Source organism: Hesperophylax consimilis, unplaced genomic scaffold (genome assembly GCF_061612785.1).
Source record: "Hesperophylax consimilis isolate HC1 unplaced genomic scaffold, BYU_Hcon_1.0 scaffold_162, whole genome shotgun sequence".
NCBI classification, from domain to species: Eukaryota; Metazoa; Arthropoda; class Insecta; order Trichoptera; family Limnephilidae; genus Hesperophylax; species Hesperophylax consimilis.
In genome coordinates, this window is record NW_028301381.1 from 38783 (window position 1) to 57000 (window position 18218).

Here is an 18218-nt window from a genome sequence, read left to right on the forward strand (position 1 = left end):
ACCGTCTATCATTTCGTCTCTGGCATCCTTCAAGATCTCACAGTGCCACAGAATGTGCTCGGCCGACTGGTAAGTATTGCCACAAGCGCAATTGGGATGGGTAGACAGGGCAAGGCTGTGAAGCCTCCCCCTGAATTCCCCATGTCCTGAGAGGAGCTGCGTCATGTGATGGTCCAGTTTGAGGAAGGCCCCTTCCATTCTGAGTTTAACTGATGGGAAGAAGGAAAAGGTCCATCTTCCCATGCTCGACCTATCCCAACGGACCTGCCACTCTTTGAGCGAAAGGTCCTTCATCGTCCGAAGCAGTCCAGGGAGAGTTCCCGGTCCACCTGGTGTCAGAACGACACCAAGATGGGTTGCCGGGGATCCTCTGGAAAGTCTCTGCTTGGTTAAGACTTCCCTAATCTCCAGATCGATTGGCAAAATGCCGGCCAAAACTGGCAAAGCGTCCGAAGCAACAGTACGGTATGCGCCAGATAGTGCCAGCAAAGAAGTTCGCTGGCCCCTAGTAAGAGCGAGGAGTATAAGGCAGTTATCCAGGCGGTGCTCCCAAACAGAGGCAGCATACGAAACTTGCGCAACGTATACGCCCCTGTACAGAGCACGTAGTGCCGGATTGCGTAGTCCCCATTCAGCGGTGGAGAGTCTCCTCAGCTTTAGGAACAGCGCCTGAGCCTTGCTTGAAACATCTTTAACATGAGCCAGAAATGAGGACGATCGATCGAGTGTTACACCTAGATACTTGACCGTGTCTGCAAATTTGATGTTGGTGTCTCCCATCCGGATGGTAGGGTTTCTTTTTCTACTGAGAGAGCCCTTCATCAGGAGACCCTTTGTCTTGTGGGGAGCGAAGGTCATCTTATTCCTCTCCCCCCATTTAAGGAGGGTGTTCAAACCATCACCAGCCTTTTCTTCAATTTCCTTTCTGCTGTTCCCCGAGACAAGATACATCTTATCATCCGCGTAGTCGATCATGATACATCCTTCAGGCAAGGGTAACCTAGAGGAGTCGTCAAAGTCAATATTCCAAAATTCAGGTCCCAGAACGGAGCCCTGGGGACAACCCATATTTACTTCGCGTTCTATAGTAAAATCACCATGGGATATCGAGACAGTTCGTCCCGATAGGTAGTTGTCAACCGATTTAAACAGGCGTTTTGGACAATTCCTACTTTTAACCTTTGTGCGTATCATGTCCCACCACGCGAAGTCGAAGGCACCAGTTATATCTAAGAAGATTGCTACAACGTACCTCTTTGTGCAGACCTTCACCCAGTTAAGCGCAAACGAAATGGCGTGCACGGTGGATTTACCCGGGACGAAACCAAATTGTAGTTCACTGGACGGTGAAAGTGTACTGCGAAGTCGCTGCCGAATTAGTATTTCCAGGATCTTGCCGAGGATTGGGAGCAAGGTTATCGGGCGATAAGCCTTTACGTCGGTGAGTGGTTTGCCGTTCCCTTTAGGTATAATCCTGAGCACGCCCCTCTTCCATTCAGAAGGGAAAATTCCTCTTCTCAGGCACGATTCCATCACTTGAAAGAGCTCCTCTTTAGCGTGGACCCAGACATGCTTCACTATCTCGCCATTAAGTCTGTCATGCCCTGGTGCCTTCTTTGGACCCAAACCCTTAATTATAGCACCAATTTCAGCTCTAGTGATTCTATCCTCTTGGGCGAGGTCTCTGGGTGGAAGCCGTGCCAGATTTCTAATCTGTTTTTGGTGGTCACTTTCCCCAATTACTGACTCTACAGGGACTAACTTGCCCAAAAGTGTGTTGAGAGTAGAGGCCACGTCCACAGTCTCAGCGTCCCTCCCATCAATCTTCCCAATTAGACTAGACAAAAACCGATCCGAACCCTTGACGGATTTTTCAATTGCGCTGTGGATTTCCCACGGGTTGGCGTTGCCCACATCTTTAACCCAATTATGCCAGGCAGCTCGTTTCGCAAGGAGAACCGCATGTTTGAAAGTTGCCCTGGATCTCCTGAGAGCGGCCTGGAGGGTAGCTGTCTCCTCCTCCGTACAGCATCCCCTCCTGGACAGTCCCAAGGCCCTATAGGCTCCTTTATAGGCCCCCTTTAGCGAAGTCAGCTCAGGTGACCACCACGGCGTTCTAATTTTCGTCTTTGGGTTTGATCTGCCCAGAGAAGAATTAGCCGCAGATACAACGGCTGAATTGAAAAAGTTCCCCAAATTGTCCGGATCATTAGCTGCTACGTGATGAAAATCCCTTAATGTATCTCGTAGCGCCTCCCCAAAGTTATCCCAATTCGCCCTTGAGGTGTTGAAATTCCAGGAGGATCTCGGAGTTTCAGTTTTCTTAACACCTATTGTAAATGTGATTAATCTATGATCCGAAACTATTGCGCATTCATGGACCCTCCATTTGGATATCCTGGCCGCAACTGATCCAGAGCAAAGAGTTAGATCAATGTTGCTCTCTCCTAGTGTGTTTGAAAAGGTAAAGAACGAACTCTGTTCGTTAATGATACAAAGGCCTTGCGCAGCAATCAGGTCTTCGACGGCGTCAGTCCGTGATCGTACTGAATGGGTTTTAGTATTGTCAAACCAAAGAGGAGAGCGAGCGTTAAAGTCCCCTCCGATAACTACGTTACGACCTTTAAGCGCGTTTAGGGCGCGCGTCAGACTCAGGATATGTGGTTCTACCGGGTTCCCCCATTTAAAATAGACTGAGATCAGATAGATCTCAGTATCAGCAAATTTAATACATACACAGGTTTGGTACTCATTAGACAGCCCAGCCAGAAGGAGGGGGCTGATCAATGATGTATTGACCAGAACACCCGCCCCTGGAGATGAGCCGACTTCGAGTACCGCTCCCGGAAATTCAATTGGAGTCTTACCTTCCCAGGTGTACTGCTCCTGAATAAGCAAAATGTCAATGTTAAGGTAGGTCAGCAGGTATGTCAGCAGTTAGGTCAGCAGGCAGGTCAACAGGCAGGTCAGCAGGTAGATCAGCAGGTAGATCAGCAGGCAGGTCAGCCGGAAGGTCAGCAGGCAGTTCAGCAGGCAGGTCAGCAGGTAGGTCAGCAGGTAGGTCAGCAGTTAGGTCAGCAGGCAGGTCAACAGGCAGGTCAGCAGGTAGATCAGCAGGTAGATCAGCAGGCAGGTCAGCCGGAAGGTCAGCAGGCAGTTCAGCAGGCAGGTCAGCAGGTAGGTCAGCAGGTAGGTCAGCAGGTAGGTCAACAGTTAGGTCAGCAGGCAGGTCAAGAGGCAGGTCAGCAGGTAGATCAGCAGGTAGATCAGCAGGCAGGTCAGCCGGAAGGTCAGCAGGCAGTTCAGCAGGTAGGTCAGCAGGTAGGTCAGCAGGAAGGTCAGCAGGTAGGTCAGCAGGCAGGTCGGCAGGCATGTCAGCAGGTAGGTTAGCAGGCAGGTCAACAGGCAGGTCAGCAGGTAGATCAGCAGGTAGATCAGCAGGCAGGTCAGCCGGAAGGTCAGCAGGCAGTTCTGCAGGCAGGTCAGCAGGTAGGTCAGCAGGTAGGTCAGCAGGTAGGTCAGCAGTTAGGTCAGCAGGCAGGTCAACAGGCAGGTCAGCAGGTAGATCAGCAGGTAGATCAGCAGGCAGGTCAGCCGGAAGGTCAGCAGGCAGTTCAGCAGGCAGGTCAGCAGGTAGGTCAGCAGGTAGGTCAGCAGGTAGGTCAGCAGTTAGGTCAGCAGGCAGGTCAACAGGCAGGTCAGCAGGTAGATCAGCAGGTAGATCAGCAGGCAGGTCAGCCGGAAGGTCAGCAGGCAGTTCAGCAGGCAGGTCAGCAGGTAGGTCAGCAGGTAGGTCAGCAGGTAGGTCAGCAGTTAGGTCAGCAGGCAGGTCAACAGGCAGGTCAGCAGGTAGATCAGCAGGTAGATCAGCAGGCAGGTCAGCCGGAAGGTCAGCAGGCAGTTCAGCAGGCAGGTCAGCAGGTAGGTCAGCAGGTAGGTCAGCAGTTAGGTCAGCAGGCAGGTCAACAGGCAGGTCAGCAGGTAGATCAGCAGGTAGATCAGCAGGCAGGTCAGCCGGAAGGTCAGCAGGCAGTTCAGCAGGTAGGTCAGCAGGTAGGTCAGCAGGAAGGTCAGCAGGTAGGTCAGCAGGTAGGTCGGCAGGCAGGTCAGCAGGTAGGTTAGCAGGCAGTTAGAAGAAGTTTACTGATGAAAATATATGCTGGTAATCGAGATTGTTCACGCCAGTTCCGAATAATTTGTTACTCTGTGTGCGATTGTACTTGTCATTCCCTTTCGCGTTCCCCTTACTAGTTCCTTTTGAAACAACTACTGTTTATATTGAACCACACCGAATCCGCTTTTATCGCTACAATAATAATAATCTTCATTTTTATTCCACTATCTCGGGAGGTTAGTTTTGTCCCAAACGTCCCATAAAAATATACAAATTTATTTTACAATAGATATGTGAAAATGCAAAAATAAATTACCCATTTAGGACAACTATGTGGGGCGTGGCTATAAGTGAGCTTGGTGCTGGTAGGCTGCGGTCACCACCATGTTCGCTGAGGCAATTATATAATATAATAGGAAAAATAAAAAGTTCACTTCGAAAATCCGCAAATTTGTGTGTTTTATCAATTATTTCTAACAATTCCATTACTCTTGTTGCGATTAGTGGAGTTCTAACCCCAAGGACGCTGTGTTAGGTACTGAGAGCGATTTAGATTCTTGGCGCATTAACAGGTCGGCGGCCGGAACGGACTATTTCATTTGCGCCAGCACAGGCACAGGCCTATCCGCGTCTGTCTGTTTGTGCGCTAAGTTCTTCTAAACTTCGCAACGGATTTTGATAGCGTTTTCAATGACATTTAGAGATTTTTTTCCGGAAGGTTTATATATAACATGCGTATTATGTTTATAGAAAGTAGAGAAAAGTCGATGTTTTGTAATCAAGACGAAAAAAAATATTTTCGGGCGCTTACATTGCTAACGCTGGCTAAATCCTCTGAGATGCATCAGAATAATGTACTACGGAATTGTATATCTTAAAAAGGCCTACAGAAAAGTTGGCCATGGTATATATCTATCTCCTAAGGATAACCCCCAGGAACGCCGGGTACATGTCATCTAGTAATTGTATAATCGTACTTACTCTGCTACAATAATTTTTAAATCTTTATTTACAAATAACTCACCCGCCATATAAATGGGTTGGTACTGCGGTTCCAGTTACTTGCAACCGATATGGAACCGACTCCTTTTCTAGTTACTTTTGAACCTGGGTTTACTAGAAAATGTTATTATATGCTTAGGAAATAGTTGACCATAATATTTGAGGTGTTATAATATATATTTTTAGGGTAGTAAGCCCGCCTTTGTCGGCTCACGGCACTCCGTGATTATAGTTGACGTGTGTGAATTCAAACTGTACAGTTCATAATTTGACCATACTATTGGTCAGCACATGGACTGTCAAAAGCAAACCGGCGTGACGGAACACACTGCTGATATTCTCCACTGTATCAGAAAGCGTGATAAGATTCACAGCGCCTGTAGAATACATCCCAACGATTATGCATCTCTCTTATTCTTCAAACGCTATAGAAATAACTGTAACAAATAATTGACAACGTTAAAATGAAATACTACCAAAAACAAACCAGTGAAGCTTCCGACGACAAAAAAAAATGGAATATCATTAAAGATATTGCCATTATAATTAAAACCAACTCACCCATTGTTAAGATTAATATCGAAGATCAAACAATACACGTCAACTCTGACCCGGAAAAAATATCGGACCTAACTTAGCAAAAAATATTTTAGCCAAAAACAACGACTCGGAGAAAGATCTTGCAAACAATACCTGTCGTTAACCTCAGCTAAAACCTTTTTCCTTTCACTCCCACTACTAGAAGTTATAGAACTAATCTCATCTCTTAAAAACAGTTGATACAACTTTACTTAGGGGAGTCTAATATTAACACCATGCATGTAAAAGAAAAGGAGGAACGAGTAAAAATAAAAAGAAGTTACGTAGTTACAATTTTTTTAAACATTTATTTAAAAAAAAGTGTATAAGGTTGAGGATTCGTTTTAATCTAGGTTTAATACAAGTCTTAATTTATAATTCTTAAAATTAACTGTCCTTTTTCTTAATTCTAATTTATTGTTCATTCAATGTCTTTTAAAAGTTGGGTAGCGTTATGAAATAAACATACAAAAATTGTTCAGGCACTCTTTACGATGATTTTGGAACCGGTAATCTCCACGTTCGCACTTATCACTGATAACACAAGCGGCAACTTGGGCTGGTTTGGTTATTCATAAAGGAGATCAAAAGGAAAGGTGTCGGTAATAATGCTAGGTACCAACACTTATTTATTGTTTTGGTGTTTAATTTGTAGAACTCCATTTAATTTTTTTAAGTAAATTTAAGATAAATCAAAGACAGTTTGATAATGGCCTCAAAAGCCGAAAGAGCTGTCACATAAAAAACTGGAAAATTAACAGAAATACTTGCAGAACTTAATAATTATTATAAAATTATTAAATTAAATTAAATTTATAAAAAAAAAAAAAAAAAAAAACCAACACTTATATTTCATTTTCAGTTTCCTTATTCTCTTCATTATCTTTATTTTTTGGTTTGGTTATTACAACGGGCTCGTGGTTTTTTATCTTATTATGCATAAGTTTCAGGAACAATATTTTTTATGTCTCATGTTGACAAACAATGAATTAATTTCCTGTATAATTTTTTTAACTTCGTTCATATTTTTTGTTCACCGTTCATTTAATTGTTTTCGGCTACTAAATGGGCTAAAATGTCGAATAATGAGTCCATGCCTTAATTTACAAAAAAAAAATTGGCTTATTATTATCTTTCCTTTACCTTCTATGATCGTTGCCTTTATACAATTTATTTTTATTCGTGCGTTTGTCAGGGCATTATTTACCTTACATGCCTCTATCTTTTCTTCATCCTCGCTATCATTGTAAGAATCATAAGACATTCCCTCCTCGTGCTGGTTAAGATCTTGGGGTCATACATGATTTTGTAGATGGGTCAGGATTTTTTTCAAGTAGTTTTATTTTCGTTCTCCGTGTTTACAGATTATCATTCAAAATTGTTTGTATTGCCATCTGTTGACTATTAACTATATAAATTATTTTGTTTTGGAATTTTGGACTTATTGCCATCTATTGATGAGTAGCGGTAACTAGATAAAAATATTTTTAGGTAGTAGACATTATTTAAATCTATCAACATTCACCATTAGTTGACTTTATATAAAATACATTTTCTTAATAATATAGTTCACTTACATAGAAGAAAAATGCTTCAACACTATTACAACATTGTGAGGTTACAGTTACAATTGTTTATTCATTGATTAAAATCATTTTTAGTACTAAGTTTCACATAATTCTACCGCTGCAGGCATTATAGAATTGGACAAATACATATCTTAACCACTCATCTATCGCCACGAGGACTCTCTTTTAGACTGGTGGCACCAAAGAAAAGCTATTTACCCCCGGCTTTAGTTAAAAAAAAGACTACCTATGTATAGCAGCAACCTCAGTGCCCTGTGAAAGAATATTTTCGAAAGCAGGTCAAACTCTCACCCAAAAAAGGTCCAGAATGAAATCCTCAAAATTGTCAGATGTGTTATTTTTAAATTAAAATCTATAATATATGTTAATACTATCGAAAAATTTCTTTAAATTAATTTTAAAAATCAATTGGTGAATCGTATTAAAATATAGAACAATTCAAATAAACAAATCTATTTAACATTAATTGTGTCCTAAATAAGTGTGAAAATAATATAAAAAATGTGTTGTGAAACAAAATACTTCGGTGTGAGAATAATAGCTAAAAACGTGGTTCATGTAAGTACTCAACACCAACATTACTTTTTTTTACGATTATTTAGATATCAATGATTAACTGAAAATAAACAATGAACATAATATAACTCGTCCTTGTTCCTGTTATAGTAAACTAAATAAGTGCCGACACAACAACTAAAATGTTATCCAAGCGGGAATACCAATATTATTATTATTATGTTGTAGCTATGATCAATCCGATCAGTACGTCAGTAGTGACCCGCGAGCCGTGAGATCCGTTGAACGATGTATGCGAATCTTCGTTCGCGAACGGGTGAGTCGGCTCTTCGGGTATGGCGGGTCACCTGCTCACCGGCTCACCGTTCGCGAACGAGTGAAGCGGGTCACCGGCTCAACGTTCCCGAACGGGTGAGTCCCTACTGATCCGCGAACGAGTGAGCGGCTGATTTAGGAACCGGATCTTACGGATCCGTGTAGAGATCCGGCTCACTGAGCCGACTCGTTCGCGAACGACTCACTTCTAGTACCAAACGGGCGGCGGTCAAGGAAACACTTTAAAACTAGAAGGATTGGAGCGATTTCTCCAGGAGACATTATGGGAGGAATCTTGCGGACATATTGTTCCTGTTTAGCTATCTGTTGTAATCGCTGGTCATCACGTTATCCTTTATAAATTTTGCAGAACAAATCTATGAGTCGCATGGCGCCCTATTATGAAACAGGTTAGATTATAATCGTTTTATTTCTTTGTTACTAACTAACTTATAAAATTGCTACCATTTAATTCCAACTGTGCTAGTGATCTTCGTTCGAAGCACACACCTTGAGATATTGTTATCTATCCTAAGTTATGAGTCTCATGTTCTGGTTAAATCAAATCCTAAATAAAAACTAAAATAATCATTGTTTCGTTCTTTGACAATAAATGATTTCTTGTGACATACTTAAGTTGTTTCAATACTATCTATCTCACACCTACCTCAAACTATGATATTATTGGTATTTGTTGTTCTTAACTTATATTTTCTGTTACAATAGCATAATTGGCATAATTAACATAAACGATCCTTTTTTTATTTTTTATTGTTCATACATTATTTTACAATATTTCATATTTTAATTCAGTAATGTTGGCCTCACTGGGTTGTTAACACGTGCTGAGGCCCCCATTTTAAAATATAAGAATTAATACATTTGAAAAAAGTGAAGAAAAACAACATTAAAATAAAGATTAAAAATTAAAATATAATTATCACACTAAAAGAAAAATATTAAAAGAGAATGTAAATCGGCATTTATGTGGTTGTGCGTGTTTTATATATTTTTTTGTTTTGCGTGTATATGTTTTATTTTTTTATGTTATAGAATTTTGGTAATATTGTCTTTTTGTTCTTTAATCTATTTTTTTATTTTGTGTTTGAATTTATTTTTATTTTCCTCAATTTTTGTTTCAAGTGGAAGACTGTTGAATGCTTTAATAGCGTGGTATTTATGGTGTCTTTGTCCAAAGGTAGTGATTATCGTCGGAGTTTTTATGTTTTCTTCGTACGCTTGTCTGACCGGTCTATAAGTGATATTTTGTGTTGTGTATTACTCTGTAACAATAGCGCACCAATGCCTCTTTATTAATTTTAGCCATATTATTCTATTACAATGGCGCCCAACGTGGGGCTCGAACCCACGATCCTGAGATCAAGAGTCACATGCTCTACCGACTGAGATATCCGGGCATAATAATGAATACGCACGTGTTTATACAAATATCTCTCTTGAGAACACGAAAAACTGCAGTCGGAACACGAAAAAGGTTTTTATCAACTGTGAGTCAGCATGTGGTTCGTCAAATTTCCCTTTTGAGTACATGAGTAGTAACACTTCAAACATGAAAAAGGTTTTTTTTCTGTGTGAGTCAGCATGTGGCTACTCAGATGACCTTTTTGAGTAAATGATTTGCTGCACAAAGAACATGAAAAAGGTTTCTCTCCAGTATGAGTCAGCATGTGGCTACTCAGATGACATTTTTGAGTAAATGATTTGTTGCACCAAGAACATGCAATAGGTTTTTCTCCAGTGTGAGTCAACATGTGGCTCATCAGAGAGCTTTTCTAATAAGATGAATAATTGCACTCAGAACATGAAAAAGGTATTTCTCCAGTGTGAATCACCATGTGCCTGATTAGATGACCTTTTCGAGGAAATCAATTGTGGCACAAAGAACATGAAAAAGGTTTTTCTCCAGTGTGAATCAGAATGTGCCTGATCAGATGAACTTTTCGAGAAAATGATTTGTGGCACAAAGAACATGAAAAAGGTTTCTCTCCAGTGTGAGTCCGCATGTGGCTACTCAGATGACCTTTTTGAGTAAATGATTTGTTGCACAAAGAACATGAAAAAGGTTTCTCTCCAGTGTGAGTCAGCATGTGGCTACTCAGATGACATTTTTGAGTACATGAATAGTTGCACTTGGAACACGAAAAAGGTTTTTCGCCACTGTGAGTCAGCATGTGGTTCGTCAAATTTCCCTTTAGAGTACATGAGTAGTAACACTTCAAACATGAAAAAGGTTTTTTTTCTGTGTGAGTCAGCATGTGGTTACTCAGATGACCTTTTTGAGTAAATGATTTGTTGCACAAAGAACATGAAAAAGGTTTTTCTCCAGTGTGAGTCAGCATATGGCTTGTCAGATAACCTTTTTGAGTGAATGATTTGTTGCACCAAGAACATGCAATAGGCTTTTCTCCAGTGTGAGTAAACATGTGGCTCATCAGAGCGCTTTTCGAATGAGATGAATAAATGCACTCAGAACATGAAAAAGGTTTTTCTCCAGTGTGAATCAGCATATGCCTGATCAGATGACCTTTTTGAGTAAATGATTTGTTGCACAAAGAACATGAAAAAGGTTTTTCTCCAGTGTGAGTCAGCATATGGCTCGTCAGATAACCCTTTTGAGTGAATGATTTGTTGCACCAAGAACATGCAATAGGTTTTTCTCCAGTGTGAGTCAACATGTGGCTAATCAGAGCGCTTTTCCAATGAGATGAATAATTGCACTCAGAACATGAAAAAGGTTTCTCTCCAGTGTGAGTCAGCATGTGGCTACTCAGAAGGCCTTTTTGAGTAAATGAATTGTGGCACCAAGAACATTTAAAAGGTTTTTCCGCAATGTGAGACAGCATGTGGCTCGTCAATAATCTCTTTTGAGTACACGAGTAGTTGCACTTCAAACATGAAAAAGGTTTTTCTTTAGTGTGAGTCAGAATGTGACTGGTCAGACTGCTCTTTTGAGTAAATGAATTGTTGCACAAAGAACATGAATAAGATTTTTCTATAGTGTGAGTCAACATGTGGCTCATCAAAACGCCCTTCCGATAAGATGAATAGTTGCACTCAGAACATAAAAATGGTTTTTCTCCAGTATGAGTGCGAAATTGGGGTTTAAAATTTGACATAGGATGGCTGGAGTTTCCCCTAGGATGCGTCTTAAGATCTGGCGACAAATCTGGAAAAGAATACGGACAAAAAGGGTTAAGTGTAACTTATTATCTCCACTTACATTAGAAAATTCATAAAAAAGTAGAAAAACAGTAGAGCAGAAATATCTAAATCTTATGGTTTTACCTGGTGTCTGGGTAATTCTTTCAAAGACTTCTAAGCATTCCTTTTTAACACCCGGTAGGTCTTTATTAAATTCCATGTAAGAAAATCCCCCTTCATCTTCTGCTCGGCGTCGAAGTTCTGGCTTGTTGGAAACAGTCTTCATAATAATGCTACCTAGAATAACAAAGAAACGAAACATACGTTGGACATTGATATACATAAAAGGTATTATTTTAATTAAATTAACTTGAAATTTAAACATGTTTTTACGATTGAAGATTTAATTGATTAACAATGTGGAAGCGTGAATTTGTGACTTTGAGGTTAATTTAGGAAATCGGAATGACCCCAGATGTCTGCTTCCCATGCATTCCCATACTTATCCTTCAAGAACGGAAAACCATTTTGAGCACCTCCAGTTGTAGTTGGCTAGTTAAAAGTCGATAGAATGATGTTTTCTTCCAACAATATTTATTTATGATAAATGCATTATAATACAAAAAAATGTTCATGTTCCAAATAAGATGAGGTGAAAACCGGGAACCTTATGGTAGAAATGGCGATTTCCGAATTCGAGCCGTAAGGCTCTCGATTAGTAATCCGGTGGTCGGGGTTCAACTAAATATTATTCGATTAGTTTGTGTTATTTCACAATTTTATCCTTCAAAATAATATACAACCTTCTTGCGCCACGTTGCAGTGGATGTTGAGTGGAAGATACTCTGAGTATCGTCCAGGAGTAAAGACACAAGTCACAATTGAAATGTTGATTAATATGGCTTTGGCCGTGTTTGGTGACAAGAGGTGAATAGCCAGGTAAATCTCACTTTTGACTTCCCTAAGTTGAAGATACTCTAAGTATCGCCCGGGTTTAAACATATAAAATACCGATAGAATATAACTATAAATAGATTAAAAATATTTAGGTATAGATATATTCTTATGAAAATAATTTTCCAATGAAACGTGGCTGAAATAGCTTTGGCCATGTTTATTCAACTTCCACATCTTTATCTCCTTCCCCTTCCCTTTACCATCAGCCTCACAACATACTCCAATTGCCCCAAGATGGTACGGAGCAGTTTTGACTTTGATGCGGTATTTACAAAAAACAACTCAGCAAGCTTAAAGTGTGGTGTAGTTTAGCAGTTTCCAGCAGTCATATTTTATGGCAAATACCAAATATGTGTAAATACGGCAAGAGAGGACGTCGTACACAAGCATATGTCTTGCCTGCATCACAATTCAAACATGAATCAATGTATCGTAAATTTCTAATGACAAAACTATATTTATTTTTCCACGATATCCATGAGGTAGCTTAGCATCAAAAACTTTTTTTTTCTCAAATTACAATCTTCCATGAAATTTAATTTATTTTCTGTCTTAGGAATGAGTTTATTAAATTTAGCAAAATAATTCAATTTTATTTTATTTTTACAAATCTTATTCGAATTTACTTAACTATTGAAGATAGTAAATAGTTATATATGACATTATTTTTGGGTACTGTTGAATTATTTATGGAAATAACTTTCTGACGTTTTGTTTTAGTTTAGGAGACATAATGGATTAAGTGCAACTTTTGTAAAAATACTTCCCGTATTAGATTCTTTTCACCTGCGAAAATTCATATTCTATATGCTTTATAAATATTCTATATGCTTTATAAGCATATAGAATTTCCAGTTTGGGCCGCTTTTGTATAGATTCACCGAACTATTTAAAAAAATGATTTTACCTGCTCTCTGGTTAACTCTTTCAGAACGTTCTAGGCATTCCTTTTTAATATTTTTTAATATTCGGCAGGTCTATGTCAATTTCCGTATAAGTAAGTCCCCCTCTATTTTCTTCTCGGGGTCGAAGATCCGCCTTGCTGGTAACAGACTCCACTTTAAAGCAACCTGAAAAAATTAAATAAAGTTTATTAATCATCGATTTTTTAATTTAATTTATTTATCTATATAAAGTTTTTTATAAGTGGTTTTTCGATGCCTGTCTCACTAGAGTAAACCTGTGTCGAGACAGACATAGAGTACATCGATATATATACATATAGTTAAGTGAATATCACTAAGTGTAAATACAAAATATAAAAATAATACAAAATAATTTCAATACAATCAAAAGAACGATTGGGTTAATCCTGTTAAGATTGTGTTCATTATTAGTATGTGGGAAAATATAAATAGATCATTTTAATTAAGTTTGAATTTGGTCGTGTGTAAATAGTACTTGTTGTCTATGTGCAATTTGGTTTACATATGCTTGCAATAGTGGGACGCCCAGTGATTGCAATCCATTTCTTTATTTCGTGTTTAAATTTTGTCATTGTTTCTAATTGTCTGATCGTAGTTGGTAGTGTATTGTATAGTTTGCAAGCTATGTTTTTAAAATGTCTTTGTCCGAATGAGGTTTTAGCAAAAGGAGTTTGAAGAAGTTCTTTGTTTTTGGCTCGGGTATTGTGAATAGTTTGTGTTGGTTTGTATAGTGATTTATTGTTCTGGTGTAAGTTGACCAAGATGGATCTTGCAACAGATCGATGTACAAAAAATGTTGAAAAGAACTTGAAAGTGAACTTTGAAATTTGTTGAATTGTTCAAATTCAGTGACACAAACCATCCCAAGAGACTAGGTTAATTTAAGAAACAGTAATGCTCCCAGATGTCAGCTTCAGTGATTTGAGTAACTTAAGTGCGGAGTTTGTTCGGCGTCAAAGGAGTGATAAGGTAAATACCAAATATACTTATACGCAACAAGAGAGGAAGTAGTGAACACGCAATTGTCCTGTTTGAACGATATTTCATAAAGGACATGGATTCTGAACATCCGAGTTTAATATTTTGTAAATATGCATTGCAACTAACTGGCTGTCTGCGTACTTTCCGCATATTGCAAACATTCCTTCTTTACATCTGGGAGGTCGACATCTATATCCGTATTTGAAATTTCACCTCCGCCTCTTTCCTGGGGTCCTAGTTCCGTCTTGATCGTAACAGTCTCTGGATTTAGTAGATCCATGGCACTGCAGTGGTAGCGTTTGGTAATTGTTTCAAGCCCAAACAAACAAACCTGAAACAGAACATAGTTGTAATGTAACGGAACTATATGAATAAGCTTTGAACATTTGGTTTCGCTTGGAATAATTTGTCAAACCAATGACGTCGTATAGTCGTCAAAACACCTAATTCGAAATGTGGATATAATTGCGACTGTATCTTAGACTGAAGTTAAGAAGTTTGAAAACGGTTAAAAAAATTGTCTTCGATTGTCAGGTAACTAGATAACTCAATAACTAAAGATAAAACCGTATTGTAGTTCTGCCTTTAACAAATATCTGTAATCTGCGATTATTTTTAACCAATGCCCTTGGAATACTAGACTTAAAATAGAATGTTTGACGTCTTGACGTATTAGTTTGATGTATTAGTTTAAACGTTCCTTACAAAACACACAAATAGATTACTTAAGTTAGGTGTACCGATTGGGTAAAGTAAAGCTAGGTCGCGTTAGATACAGCGCAATTATGTATTTGAATATTCCATAGAACTAATTTAAGAACCGTGGTCGGTCAGTTTGATTGGTAACAACGACTGCTATCAAATAGCGATGAATAATTGGTATTACCACTAACCAAAATCTATCACAAGTATAAGATGATAAAATTAACAACGTGTGTTAAACAGAGTATGGAAAAGGGATAAAACGAAAGCATGTGTTGACAAAATATTTTAGTAAAGTTATTCATAGAGAGTAATGAAGTCAAAGTCAATTATAATAATTATCAGGAAACTGACCTTCTAGGTTAATGATAATTTCATTGCAATTGCGTCTTGTATAATATTATTAGGCAATTGGAGGGGACCCACCCTTTCAAAACGACTGTGTGAAGAAACTGATTTATTAACCTCCTTAGCCGCACACGTCAGGACTAAGAGATTCTTTGTCCCAATGACCATAAATAAACCACTCTCTAGATCGATATCTTCGGGCTTTTTGTATGGCCCCATTTCGTCACCCCCTTAACCACAGACGACCACAGATAAAACGGTCGTTTGGTCCAGACAGGTAAATATAAAAAGGACCATAAAGAAATCTCAAGGCCATTTAAAAAAAGCGCAAACATAGACAATATACCTGCAACCAGCTAACATCGTTCATTCACTAGCCCAAAAAAATTATATTTAAAAAATAAAAATACTGGAATGCAGGAAAAGGAAAATAAAAAAAACCCACAGCTATGCACACATCAAAATATTTTTTTATTTTCAAAAAGACAATGGACAGTAATACAAAACAAGGTCAGTGCAACCGATGGACTGAGCATTGATTTATCATTGAAGTAGAAGATAATACTAATATATCTAAACAAAACATGAAACAGAACAAGACACAGAAAAATAAAAAGTAACGGTCTCAACTAGGAATCGAACCCAGTCTTACTGCAACAACTTAATAGGATTTAATTTGACCTTGCACAAAAATACAAGAATATATAAACAAAATACATATTCAACGTGTTGAAAGATATTAATTATGTCAAGTAATAGTAACGCCTTTTGACTTTTACATGGTATAATTTAAATCATAATACATAAACCATAATATAAGAAATAAAAGTCGTGTACATAATAAAAGCTTGTAAAGAAATATAGCTTGTAAAACAACAAAAGATATTATGAAATAGAATTTAAGAACATGTAATTAATATTTCTATTTTGGATACTGACAATTTATGGTGGAATCCATTATCTATAAATAGTAAAAAATAAAGTGACATTAGCGTCTGTCTGTTTGTGCGCTTAGTTCTTCTTAACTATGCGACTGATTTCGATAAGGTTTTCAGCATCATTTAGAGAATTTCTTCCGGAAGGTTTAGATAAATATAACATGCATTGACACATATTGATAAAAAGCAGAGAAAAGTCGATATAAATTTGCTATAAAATTGCTAACGCTGGCGAGACCTTATGAGAATATCAAAATAATGTACTACGGAATTGTTAAACTTAAAAGGGCCTACAGAAAAGTCTGTTATATATATACAAATGTTATACATATCGCAGTTGCCGTCTGGTCCCCAAAATCTCCTCTTGTGCGTCTTCTGTTTCCTGGGAGAAAGGGCTGCCGTCGGACCAATGCAGCTCAAAATGCCCTTCGTCTTACCTAGAAAAAGACAAAATTTGAGACAAATGATTACACTATTCTAGTATTGTACACATATTTAATAAATTTCATGGATAAAGTTAATTAAAAATATTTTAAGAAAAATGGAACATTAATGGTGATGGATTAATTCACTGTTGAACTTTCTGTTATTGGAAAAAATCGCGTTTTATGCAGTTTCTGCAGAATTTGTAGGGAGCGAAAATAAACTTCTTGAGCGAGTTTCACTGCAAAATAATTTAGGTGTATACCTTCAGAATATTCCTTCAAATGAGGATTCCACACTGTTGAAGGGTACTGTAGGTCACTTACATCTTATAAATATTAGTTGAAGAGTAACAAATTTAAGTGTTAATTATTATTGCCACAGCACCAGAAGTTATTCAAATTCTCCTGCGAGGGTTTCATATAATTTCCACAGCTTTGTCTTCAGCAAACATTATGGAAAATGCTGGAAATCTGAATAAGGTACTTACATGATGCAATTCTGGAGAGGTTTAAATGACCTTGTTTGATGTAATCGTGGCTTTGTTTAGCAGTTTTAGTATCCTAATACGTGTTAAAGTATTGCGTCGGAATACGGATAGGTCTGAAAAGGAAAATTAATTAAATTATTAGACAATGAAGTACATTCAGGAATCAGGAACATTGTATCAAAGAACGAGAGATTAGTACCTGTATTTTTAACAACGGGTTCGGGTCCTTCTTTCAATTGGTGGAGATAGACCGGATAACACATTTTAACACAACACAGCATTAATTTAGCACCTTGAAGAATTCTAGCATGCAACATTATTTTTAGATGGTTGAAAGAAAATTCAAAATATTTACGCTAAAAACTTCAACTGACTTCATGCTTCAACTTTCGAAATGGCGTCTTGGAAATTACCGTTATTTTTTTATCGCAGCATAACCCATGCGTAGCTTCTCTTTCTGTTACATAAGTCGCTATGGTAGAGAGCGAGAGATCAAACTACAATTTTTGCTCTGAGCCAATGAGATCTGTGCTTTCAGCCACAACAGCTTTGTCTATAAGAATTTGGGTTAGGAATAACTCCTCCCATCAGGGTTACAAGGTCAGACGGGAGTTGTACGCCCCTGTGATGGGCGCTGGACTCACGCACACAGCTTTCCGTGTTTACGCTGCCAGTCTTGCAGGGGTTTCAAACTTAATTTTTTTTTTTAAATGAAATAAACAAATGTGTAAAAAGAAATATTATATTGAGAAACTAAACATTAAAAATTCCACATGCATTATATTTAAATATAACAGCAAAATTATGTAAGAACAAAACAATAAAGGGAAATTAAAAATAATAAAAATTTTAAACCAAATATATTAAATTGATAATCTAAATTGCATCGCAATTGTGGCAGGAAATATATATTTTTTCTTTTCTGTGGCTTTTGCATACAGATTTTTGACAAATATGACAAACTATGGTGCTTCTTTTTTTTGTGTTGTATGGGCAAAATCTGCAAGTTTTCGACGGTGCTCGGGACACTAGTACATTTCTTGAATCACTCGTTATAACATTCGTAACAGCAGTTGCGGGTAGTGTTTCTTGATAATATGACAAAACTGTCTCGAAAGCATCTTGTTGTTGTTTGTGAAATTTGACCGTGCTGTTTTTTCTTTTCATTACATTGGG

At 38.1% G+C, this 18218-nt stretch overlaps 1 non-coding gene across 1 annotated transcript; it reads right to left on the reverse strand.

The window, feature by feature from the left end:
• Positions 1-9460: 9460 nt before the first annotated feature.
• On the reverse strand, positions 9461-9533 carry TRNAK-CUU (transfer RNA lysine (anticodon CUU)). The gene has a single exon. It is a non-coding gene; the product is annotated as a tRNA-Lys (tRNA).
• Positions 9534-18218: the final 8685 nt, after the last annotated feature.